Source organism: Paramisgurnus dabryanus, chromosome 8 (genome assembly GCF_030506205.2).
Source record: "Paramisgurnus dabryanus chromosome 8, PD_genome_1.1, whole genome shotgun sequence".
Taxonomy (NCBI): Eukaryota; Metazoa; Chordata; class Actinopteri; order Cypriniformes; family Cobitidae; genus Paramisgurnus; species Paramisgurnus dabryanus.
The window spans coordinates 38,416,927-38,429,660 of record NC_133344.1 but is presented as its reverse complement, the minus strand read 5'-3'; the positions used below and the strand labels follow the sequence as shown (position 1 = coordinate 38,429,660).

General features: G+C 35.5%; 1 long non-coding RNA gene across 2 annotated transcripts; it reads left to right on the top strand.

Moving 5' to 3' along the window:
• Positions 1 to 232: 232 nt before the first annotated feature.
• On the top strand, positions 233 to 9,922 carry LOC135771493 (uncharacterized). Of its 2 annotated transcripts, XR_010542927.2 has the most exons (7): positions 233 to 299; positions 1,043 to 1,083; positions 1,161 to 1,204; positions 1,300 to 1,351; positions 4,194 to 4,288; positions 4,904 to 5,482; positions 8,657 to 9,922. It is a non-coding gene; the product is annotated as an uncharacterized lncRNA (long non-coding RNA). The 2 variants fall into 2 exon arrangements; XR_010542928.2 differs by lacking the exon at positions 4,904 to 5,482.
• The last annotated feature ends 2,812 nt before the right edge of the window (positions 9,923 to 12,734 follow it).

Below are 12,734 nucleotides of genomic sequence, written 5' to 3'. Positions count from 1 at the left end.
GGTTGCTTTTATATCTTTTAGTATAGTGTTTGTTTAGCGAATTTACATATTATTATTATTATTATCATTAAATCATGTTAAATGTATTGCTTAATTAATAATAAATAGTCAAAAGAACATAGCATATAATAAAAATTTCCTCCACTGCCTATTGAATGCGCTACACCCAGTCCAGTAGGAGGCGCTAATTATCCTTCAGTTGCCAACCGCCACTCAGGCCAAAAGCGCAGAAGAACAAAAATGACCGGGAAAATCTGACAGGACTGAGAAGAGGATAACGGCACAGTGGGGTTTTAGAAGTAAGTTTAAAATATTTAATATATTTTGCATAAGTTTCTTGCTGTCTAGTTTATTACAGCCTAATTAGTCATTACTGTTAGGGAGGTTTGCAAGTTTTTGTCGTAGTAATCGTGTAGCTTGCAGTTTACTATGGTTTGATGCTTAATTTTTTTCTTGGGTGTTTTTGTAAGTAACGTCATGTCTTAATTTAATGTTATTGCACAATGCACAAAACTGTTCAGAATCTTTCAGTTTATATTATTCTGGTTAACCTTATGAAGCATGTACTTAAAGGAACAGTGATTAATAAGGCACTTATTTATGCAGTTAATTCATAATTTACAAAATACGATTTGTTTAAAAAAGGCAATACATTTATGTTGCCTTACAGTCACTTGAGAAATAATTCTAGAAAAATAACGTGTACAGACATTTTCACAGACATTGTAATGTAACTGTTACATCTGCATGTAAATTATATAGATAAAAGCAGCTTTCTGGCAACAGGGGGTGTGCTTTATTAATATATTTAAAATGTTCATATCTAATGCATTTTGACATCCCTTATATTTATCTTTATGTAAGAGTTATACTTTTATTTTAGTGAGAGGGTTATGTTTGTGTTTAAGCAGACATTGCAAGCAGGCCAAGCACTTATAGCTTTACATGGCTGGAGTCATACCTCACCAAAATTACAACTAATGTTTTGCTTAAACCTTGCCTAATCACAGTGTTTTCCCTTTTATTATTTCTCTTTTTGTAGGCCCATCAGAGTGATTTTCTGAGTTCTTTCACACGTGTATGGTAAGAGTGAATTTCTGCCAGTTGATACCGGTGTCAGGTGTTAATTATTAAGTTTATCTTTGTGTTTTTTATTAAAGCTCAGCGAATGGATGGATTATCCAAGCAAGGTACAGAATGAAAGGTAAATGGCAAGTAATTAAGTAATGTACTAAATGTATAAACTGTAGTGTATTCAGTAGCTACTAATCACATTACCTCGATCACTCTCTCTAAAAGACTTGACTGAGTTAGAAGAAGCTGGGCGACTCTTCAGAGTGAAGATGTTATGGTAATGTAAATCTTACGTTTTTATATTGTAGTTATATACAATATCAGACACAGCACATCATTTAAACCCTGTTTTATGGTTAAAGGGGTTTTGCACCCTAATGGCACTTTTCCATTGCATAGTACCCTACAGGTAAGGTTGAGTCAGCTCACTTTACTTTGGCTTGGTTAGCTTTTCCATTGAGTTTAGCAACACTTCAGAGTGGGAGGGATTATAGGGGTGTCAAATGTATATAGCACGACATTCATTGCTCGACTTATCGATGGCTCCTGTCTGTATACGCATAATATACTGTCTTTATAAAGGATCTTCTTATTAGGGCTGTCACTTTTGAGAAGAATCAAGCACACATATCCCGCGCTTGAGCGTGTTTCTGAAAAGTAATCTTCACTGACAACAAGCACACATACTAGGGCTGGGTATCGATTCAAATGTTCCAGATCGATTCAATTTCGATTCACAAGCTATCAAATCGATTTCGATTCTCGATTAAATTTTCGATTCCAGTTCTCGGGTCTGTTTTTATACTCTATTCTCGATTCAACTCAATGAATATAGATTTAATACAAATACTATATTAATAAAAAAGAACAGTGAACATAAGTTTACAAGTGGGTAATTAATAAAAAGAAATTAAAAGCCACAACACTATCGTTGTTGTCTTGCTTGCGAAAACTAAAATGCTTCCATACCTCTTACTTTTTATGTGAAGGTGGCAACAACGTTGATGAACCCCCTAAAATCGCCATTTTAAGCACTGCATGAAAGAATGACAGGCTCCTTGGTAACATCCCGCAAGGCAAAAAAGAGGGTGACATCTAGTAAAGAAGACTAGTAATTTGATCGTTGAACGTTAATCTTACGTTCAAGGTTTGCAGAAAAATATATGAAAAAAAAATCGATTCTGCTCTTTGAGAATCGATTCTGAATCGACCACGTTTAAAAAAAACTATTAATCGAAATATCCATTTTTTTGCCCAGCCCTAACACATACATACCCTATGTATGCGCGCGTTCATATACATTAACCCTGCCCGTGCTGTTTGCTTGACCGTTTTTAATGATAGAGCACACAAACCATTGATATTTGAGAATTAAAACTTACCGCTGAGTTAACGAATCTTACTTCACTCTGTCGTCTATGTGACATGCGACAGTCAGCACGTGATCATTTTAAATCAGTTTGCAAGACAAATGCTGTTGTTGTTTAATATAAAGTTTACATCAGGGCTTTGAACCTGATTTTTTCCCCAATTGGTTCATTCCGAACAGAAACAGTATTTTAACGTTTCCAGTTTTTGGTTCAATCCTAAAGCTGACGTTCCTGAACCGGTTAGAACAAAAAAATTAAAATCCCGAACCGGTTAATAACGTTCCATGTCAGCTGTGGGACATAAAAATAAGTAGGCTGATCATTAGGACATTAAACTTAAGAAAAATTATGTAGACTAATAAGTTAAGTCTCTATCTTGTCATCGAACATTAAAAAGGCTAAATTATGTAAGCGGCATAACTGACATGCCTACATTTGTTAAGTGCACTTAAACACACGGGCACACACACAGACGGAGGACGAATTCCAAACGGCGCTTCGGGAAGAAGATGCTGCATAAACAGTCGCTCCACATAAAGTGAAAATTAAGATGTTTTTCAGTGCTTTATTCGCCAAATGTATTTTACACATCAAGAGTTCTGATCTTTGAAGGGCATAGGGATAATCATATTTGATTGGATTGACAAGTACATTAACCCTGCGCGTGCTGTTTGCTTGATCGGTTTTAATGATAGAGTGCACAAACCCTTTGATATTTGAGAAAAAATTAAACTTACCGCTAAGTTAAGCAGATCTCACTTGACTCTGTTGTCTATGTGACGTGCGACAGTCAGCACATGATCATTTCAAATCCGTTTACAAGACAAATGCTGTTGTTGTTTAATATAAATTTTACATTGCGTTGTAAAAATCAAATGAATATTCGAATATCGAATAAAAAGCGACAGCCCTAATTGAAGTTGGACCGGACACATTCAAATGCATGTGCGTCTGTGTGTACAGAATTTTTTTTATTTTATTGCCTTTTTGTGGTTAAATTGTTTAAAATCACTTAAGTGTTAACATTTGCAAGCCTTTGAAACACGTGCAAATGATCAACTTTCAGCATATTTAAATTTGCATATTAATCCGCAAATCGCATGCGAGCCGAACTGTGGGTTGTGATCTGTACAGATCACTGACCAACTGCGATCCGTTACACCACTAATTAGTATTAAAAAAAACAAACAAACATCTTGAGATACTTGGTAGCCTACAATTTTAACCTCTTATGATTGAGCATTAGAGACTTGGGCTTGAGTAGGCTACCTGCTGGTGGCAAGCTTCTCATTTCTCTGAGTCAATGACGACCGGAAGTGAACTTCACAGAGTCAAATTATCCAGAATTATCCAAAAAATTTCCACAGAAAAAGCAAAAAAAGTCTGCAGAAGCCGGAGCCACGTCTTCCCTGTCTTGCGCACAGTTGCCGTCGGTCTCACTCTCAGCTTCCTCCCTATTACGAGGTGTTAAACTGTAAAAAATGCGCTACACATGGCATTTTAAAAACCGGATGCTTTATTTATAGTGGATATTTCACCTCATGTTTGAATGCATATTCGAATATCAAATAAAAAGTGACAGCCCTACTTCTTATTAAACTGTTTGTACATTTACAAAGTTCAACTTGGGGTTAAGTGCCTTGCTCAAGGGCACAACGGTGGTGACCAGGATTCAAACTCACAAATTCTAGGCTAGCATACTAGCCAGGTTCCTTAACTGCTGTGCTACTGTCACCCCTTTTGGCTTAGTGCCTGCTTTCGAACCACACCCGTGGAGATATCTGCCAACAAATGGACAATCATTCATGGGGCTACAGATGGGGCTGCATTCAAGAATTTTCAATGTATGTGTTCAAATTCACATTCTGCGTAAAAAAAAAGTTTCGATGAAACTTGTTTTACAAGTTAACAATAAACTTTATTATCCAAAATGATTCTGATTTAAGTGCACAAAACAGTAAACTTGACTTATTATAAATAACTTAAAAACACAAACAAAACAAAATACATATAACTTAAATGATTGTCAGTTTTGACGGGAATAATGTTATATTGGGCTTATTTTAAAAAATGGAAACTTATGAAGTCATTGTTTATTAGCTTTACAGTAAGTTATGTACTTCACAAATTAATTAGAAACTTACAGTTAAGACGACAATGCTTGACTTACTGACAACATAATGATGTAGGCTAATGTTTAATGTACTGCACAACGTTTTTATAACACGAACCCACAGTGTTCTGCCGGGACTTTAAACTTTTATAAAACTAAAGCGTCTTTTCTCCGCCTCTTTTATTTAGCCAGGGTGTAAAGTTGCGCGAGCTTATTTAGTCAATTGCTTTGAAATGAGCATGTTCAGTAACAACACAAGCAGCTATACTCCCACAGACTGGGTTTATCCACCAGTGTTTTGTCTACTTTATACCTAAAACTTTTTCTTTAAAATGTACCTTCTCAGATGCAGTTATGTCAAAGCGCTCGTTTCGGCTGGCCAGATTGGAACAGACCTGAATGGGAAGATGGCAAAGCTAAGACTGACAATGTCCAGGAAAAATGTTAACTAAAAATGAGTGTTTTTCCTCAGCGAGTGAGTTTGGGAATGTTTTAAATGTTCCTAAAAGTTTGAAAATGTTATACTGAGGGAAAAAAGTGAGCGCTTTGAAAAGGCTTTAAAAAGAAAATAAAGTCTGAAGTTGATGGTAAATGAATTTAAAGTTTTTACTTGAAAAGTTTGAACTTGTTTGTACTTGTCAAGTCTGTGCTGAAAAAAATGGAGTAAAGTTTGTATTTGAAAAGACTTGGAATTGTGTGTTCTGTAGAATGAGTACACATATATGTGCAGGCTGTATAAAAAAACATAGTTGTGCCACTTATATAAGTGAAAGTACATGGTGTCATCATATTTGAAGCATATTTGTATCCCTAATATAAGTGAAGGTACATGGTGTCATCATATTTGAAGCATATTTGTATCCCTAATATAAGTGGACAATCATTCATGGGGCTACAGATGGGGCTGCATTCAAGAATTTTTAATGTATGTGTTCAAATTCACATTCTGCGTAAAAAAAAGTTTCGATGAGAGGTGATGAAGGGTGGTGTTTGGCACTATGACCCTATCTCGTCTGCAAATTAAATTGGTGCAAAACTGGCCGCCATGCTTGCACTAAGTGTGGCCTTACTTTGCCTATTCACGTACTTTGTCACTTAATTTTACTAGAGCCCGACCGATATGCATTTTTTTTTTTTGCCGATACCGATACAGATATTATGGAGTAAAAAAAGACAGATAACGATATATCGCCCGATATTCTTTATGTGCATATTATAGTAAAGTACACACATACTACAGTATATTATACTACAGTATTTTACATAGAATACATATACATTAACAGAATATATAATTACTTTTTTGTAATGATCACTCACAAATGTGGTGACCAAACACTTAAAATGACATGACAAAGATATGTAATATTGGCAGGTGTGTTTTACAAGTTAACAATAAACTTTATTATCCAAAATGATTCTGATATAAGTGCACAAAACAGTAAACTTGACTTATTATAAATAACTTAAAAACACAAACAAAACAAAATACATATAACTTAAATGATTGTCAGTTTTGACGAGAATAATGTTATATTGGGCTTATTTTAAAAAATGGAAACTTATGAAGTCATTGTTTATTAGCTTTACAGTAAGTTATGTACTTCACAAATTAATTAGAAACTTACAGTTAAGACGACAATGCTTGACTTACTGACAACATAATGATGTAGGCTAATGTTTAATGTACTGCACAATGTTTTTATAACACGAACCCACAGTGTTCTGCCGGGACTTTAAACTTTTATAAAACTAAAGCGTCTTCTCTCCGCCTCTTTTATTTAGCGAGGGTGTAAAGTTGCGCGAGCTTATTTAGTCAATTGCTTTCAAATGAGCATGTTCAGTAACAACACAAGCAGCTATACTCCCACAGACTGCGCGTCAGTTTAAGCGCGTCCTTTCCCCGCCTCGCGTCATTTCTTCCGCTTGCGTTTTAAATAACTCGCAAGTGGACAAAAGAGACGGATTAAAAACACCAAATGTAAACAGGAATGTGTCTCTCTCGCCCATTTATAATCCAATCGACCAACGTGCATCTTAATACCAGGTGTAAAATGTTGTGAAGAAACCGCGTGACTGCCTCCACCTGAACTGAGATCACTGACTGAAGTGAAGCGGGGTTGGCTGGTGTCACTCCAGTGAGTGACCTGGGTCACCATTAGCAACCAATAGGGCGCGCTCTGCTGGACAAACAAGGTCTTACATCTTTCAAAAGCATTTAATGTTTTCTGTAAGGAACGTTCATATCGGCTTCATATCTGCGGCTTATACGCCGATACAGATATATCTGCGACATGCTCATATCGGCCGATAAAATCGGCCAAATGATAAATCGGTCGGGCTCTAAATTTTACTGACTTGCACTAGAAGAAACCGCAATAAATTAGGGGTGTCCTCGACTAAGGATTTACATATTCGAATCAGAATTGTCGAATCTTTCCATAGTCGACCGATAGTCGAATCATCTATGTTTGTGTGCATGGGTTGGCAGGGGGCCAGACCAGGTACAAATTGGTTACTTTTATTTTCTTTCACAAGCAGCACACATAAACAACTTTCTGATAAAGTGACCAAAACTGTCTTTCAAGTAATAAACGAAGACAAAACTGACGATGCATTTATATATATATATTTTTTTAAGGTAAAATGTAAGGCAACATTTGTTTAATTATTCCTCATAACATTTTAAAGCCACGATCTACAGAACATCACACAAAAATACATTTTGATAACTAAACCTAAAAAAATAACAAAGGTGATCCTGCCCTCCGGCTACAATTAAGTGTTTTTATTTAATTTGGAGACAGCGCGTGAAAGCAGTCATGACAAAAAAAAACCGACAAATGAGAAATGACAAATAATTTGTGATTGTGACTGTAAATGATATTAAAAACTAATCTTTATATACAATTCATTAAACGTTAATTTATAACAAAAAAAAACACTGAAATTAATGATTTTATAGACACTACGCGATATTATTTAGCACAGAAATACCTGCTTACTTGCTTTGACTTTGATCATCTCTGTATTAACTTTAGATAGGCCTACAGAAAGACCGGATGATATTATTTATTTCAGGAATCTCTTTGCTATCATTTGAAAGTGAACACCGACCAACCATAATATTAAATCACAAGACATTTGTGTCAGGCAGAAATAGGTTCGGTGCAGATACTAGTTTCCGTTTCATCACCGAAATAAAAAAAACGGGTTACTGTTTTGTAGTTTAACTTTTGACAAGATATAACCACTCTTAAATACATTTTAAAAACTTATACTCGTCGAAAAACATCCGTTTTTTAATGTTTAGTTTGATGAACTCCTAAATATGAGACGCAGAGCACCTAGCCTGTTCGGCTAAATTACATGCGCAAGCATGGCCAGCACGCAATAGCGCAACATCGATACAACGAAAAGCTATCCAAAATTTACATACTTAAATTAGATCAGAATTTACATTTATAATAAATACAATTTTTTAATAAAATAAGGTCAGAAGTAACAAAGTGCAGAACAAATATGCAAAATGCCTCAAGTGCACGGAAACAAATCACAAGCCAAATAGTTAAATCAGATAACCCAAAGTGATTTATAAATAAAATAAAATATAGAAATTATTAAAAGAACGAAAGGCATAATATAATTTGCCAGCTTTGTCTTTTAAATGTAGAAACAAAGAGGCAATGGTTTATTAACATAAAAACCTCTTATGGACGTCTAGCCCGGTCGGGTTGTTGGATTTATTAACGCATTTTAAAAATATTTATTGAAGGCTGCTACTTCACATATTATTTGCAGCATTATCATAATATGCAGTATATTAATATATTGTGAGAAAGCTGTTATATGTGAAATCATATAATATGTGCACCCATATACGGCCGAAATTGAATGATCCTCATTTCATAACACATCTGCGACGATTCGACTGTGAGATTGGTAGTCGAATCAGGCTTCTCCTATCGATGCATCGAATCTTCGACTATTCGGGGTCACCCCTACAATAAATATTGTTTTTATCTTTGTGATAAGTTTATCCACCAGTGCTTTGTCTACTTTATACCTAAAACTTTTTCTTTAAAATGTACCTTCTCAGATGCAGTTATGTCAAAGCTCTCGTTTTGGCTGGCCAGATTGGAACAGACCTGAATGGGAAGATGGCAAAGCTAAGACTGACAATGTCCAGGAAAAATGTTAACTAAAAATGAGTGTTTTTCCTCAGCGAGTGAGTTTGGGAATGTTTTAAATGTTCCTAAAAGTTTGAAAATGTTATACTGAGGGAAAAAAGTGAGCGCTTTGAAAAGGCTTTAAAAAGAAAATAAAGTCTGAAGTTGATGGTAAATGAATATTAAGTTTTTACTTGAAAAGTTTGTACTTGTCAAGTCTGTGCTGAAAAAAATGGAGTAAAGTTTGTATTTGAAAAGACTTGGAATTGTGTGTTCTGTAGAATGAGTACACATATATGTGCAGGCTGTATAAAAAAACATAGTTGTGCCACTTATATAAGTGAAAGTACATGGTGTCATCATATTTGAAGCATATTTGTATCCCTAATATAAGTGAAGGTACATGGTGTCATCATATTTTAAGCATATTTGTATCCCTAATATAAGTGAAAGTACATGGTGGCATCATATAAGAAGCATATTTGTATCCCTAATATGAGTGAAAGTGTAAGATAATTTCCTAAATAAGATAGCACCTCCCCAAAGGACACTGTATGGGGGCAAAGTGAGTGCGCGGGAAAAGCCTCTCTCCACGATTCACAGTGGACTTCCCACTGAGACACATTTGGGTTTCAAAGACACACCTTTAGGGTGTCATACATATGTATTCTTTTCTCTAAAAGCAAACTGTATATGAAATGCTACATGCACAAAGAATCTAAAATCTGTATCTTATTTGTTTTCTATTGGAATGTCTCATTGCAAGTGGTTACAATGGTCTCACTCTTATAACAACAGAATTCAATGTTAAAGTATATGTGAAACTTCATTCAATGTTGATAGACACCTCCCTTTCTAAGCATAAAACAATCACCCACTGTATACAGATTAAGGACAGCCCTTAGTTTTTACAACAACCAATCATTACCAAATTCCTATATGCTTTGTTCTCTGGCTATTTAAGGAGATGTGTAGAAGATTTAGGCAGGACTTTCGATATCTAGAAATGCACCCCCATGATGCTGTCCTGGCACAGCATCATGTATTTTCATTTTATTTTGATGAATCTGTAACCAGATCTTCATCTCCTTACCAGGTATGCAATGGTTTTTTGATTGTTTCGCATTTGAATTGGAATGTAAATTGGCTTCTGAATTGTGTTTTACCTACCTGGTTAATAAATTGTTACATTTGCATTCATTCTAATTTGCTCTGTATCATTGACTCTTCTAAGTTACTATAAAGTATTACGATATCCTTTGTTACCACAAATCTTTGATCGGGGTTAATTCATGTTAATTAGATTCTGCCTCTTAACTATGTTGGTGGGCAGTCGCATGGACTATCGGAGTGATAGTTCTATTATCCATTTTATAATTACGTTGTTATATAGTCATATGATTTAACTATAGGCAGCTAGAAGGAGCTAAGCTAAACCTCTGGTTATAATTCATTAAGTGGTGTAAGCGACTGTGGGGGCTATATGGATACTATTTAATGAGAGCACGTAAACATGAAACGGTATCATTAAATTGCTTTAGCCATAACCTCTAGTTATTGTATGGTCAGATTAATTATTTAACCTTAACTAAGTTGTTTTGTAATCGCATTTGGAAATTATGCGTCTAGAAGGAGCTAGACTGAACCTCGGATTATGGTTTTATGTTTTATATTAAATTGGCGATTTTTGAGAGCTACATGGGGACCTTTTAACAAGAGATTGACTTTGTTAAATTGCTTTAGCTACAACCTCTAGTACGGTCGAGTTTGTGTTCAGTACCCACACAACGGCCGGTGTGGACTGATATGACATTGGTAATCGAATGAATGAGTTAAATGAAAACATGAGTAAATAGAATGATCAAACGTTTATCCAAATTCCAAAATTACAATTTGATTTATTTTACAATACGTTTTATATCTTTGGAGTCAGATATAAAGTTGCGTAATGTTAAAACCGGAAGCACCGGAAAAGACTGAATGCGCTTTAAACCGGCCATGCCGTTTGGATTCCGTCGTTGGGCCAAGCGGATGGATGGGGTCACATTTTTCCCCTTACAAAAGTATGTACTATGGAAATAAGTACATATATGCATGTATACATATATGTGTCTTGCATATATTTCACATGTATGTCCATATATGGGAAAATATATGGCACTTACATGAAAACGGCCATTTTTGCTATATTTTGAAATATATTTTTCATATATGTCTATGTATGTTACATATATGAATTTTGCATATACTTTCATATATGCAGCAGACATACATGGGCACTGATATTATATATGTAATTTACATATATTGACATATATTACATTTCTGTATTGCTTGGGTACGCCCTCAAAGACGGGGATGGAGAGCTCAGAAGAGAGAGCTGAAATGGCAGAGGTTGGGAGTCCATCTGTTTCGAGTGTGTTTGTAAACTCGTTTCATCGTTTAAGCGATTCAATCTCTCGAGATGACGCTGTCTCTTTAGATGCGAGGGCAAAATAGCACTTTATGGACATCCACAGAGGCATCACGTTTAATACGGTTCCGGCAAAATCCAGTCAGAAGTTGTTTGTAAGTTCACAGAGTTTTCACAATGGCTGCTTCATGAACCGAAGCTGGATTTACGCGACGTCTCCTCCTGAAAGTTGGATTACTGTGCACTTCTGGATCACAGGCTGTAAGTATCCATGTTTATTATTTATCTTTTACGTTACCGGAGCTTAACGTGTGAGTGTAGAGCTAAGCTTGCAAGCTAATTGTTTTGTGTTGTATTACTGTATTTCATACACAACGTACCATATTTACCCACGTGTATGTTGAATTATGCAGACTATCGTTATTTTTATCGATGTTGATTTAGATGTGTTTACAAACTTCATTAAAACGAAGTTTGTAGTGTAGGGGTCGTCGGAAGCCAACATACTGCCAACATACTGACCAGTCTAATCAGGAAGCTCCAAGCGTATCTGGAGAACAACACATGACAGGATGATAACCTTAAAGTGTCGTCTTAGATAGCACCAGCTGACAAAGCCTTGATATGCCATATATCTGTATAGATAGCTGAAAGAAGTGAATTGAAAATTTTTTGAAAGAAGAGCACAATATGGTTACTAAAGTAAGTTTATTTGTATATTGTTTAACATTTAAATATATATTTGTAATAAATAATTAAAACTTTTGACTGAGTACTATATTTTCTTTAAAGTTACATCTTTTGTTACTTTGGATACTTTGTTACTATAATGCTACTTTAGTGTCATTAGTTTAAAAATGTAATAAAACTTATAAACACTTTAGTGCCCTGCTCTGCTTATTTACATTCATGTCTGTGAATCTCAGTCAGAACCGGAAAACCCACGCGTAGTCAGGGGCGTAACCTTTCAAACACACGCTGAACCCAGTTGACCAATAACAGTTGAGTAGGTCATCTAACCAATCCGAGTACACTAGTCATTTTGGGAGGCGGAGACAGGAACTAAATCCGAGCGTTTCCCAGACAGAGAAAAATTGGTGAGGTATGTAAGCAATTTATAAGACTCATAATGCATTGGTTCAAGTTTTAACAACTTGTATGTACTATGGGATATTACAATAACGTGCTAACGTGCTAATTATTAGCATAATAGGTGCTCTTTAACAAAAATATTTAAGGCAGCAAAGTTTTTTTTTACAGTGCATGAGCTTACAAGATCATTAAAATGTTGTCACAATGTGGGCGTCACAGTGAGCTAAAATTGTAACCACAAAGCACACTCACGGTTTGCTCAAATATTAAGGTCTCCATATGAGGTCACTGCACACTCACTGTAAGCTCATACTACCCATAAAGCACATGGTATGAAAAGTACCAGATGTCGCTCAGAGAAATTATATTCTAACATTTATAGTATTAGCGCACAGTGAATGTTAAAGGCACACCGCGGAACTTTTTGGACATTAGGGGCGCTAGACATGTATTTTTCACGCCTAGCGCCCCTAGAGGCCACAAGCGCCGCAGCACTGTCGCAA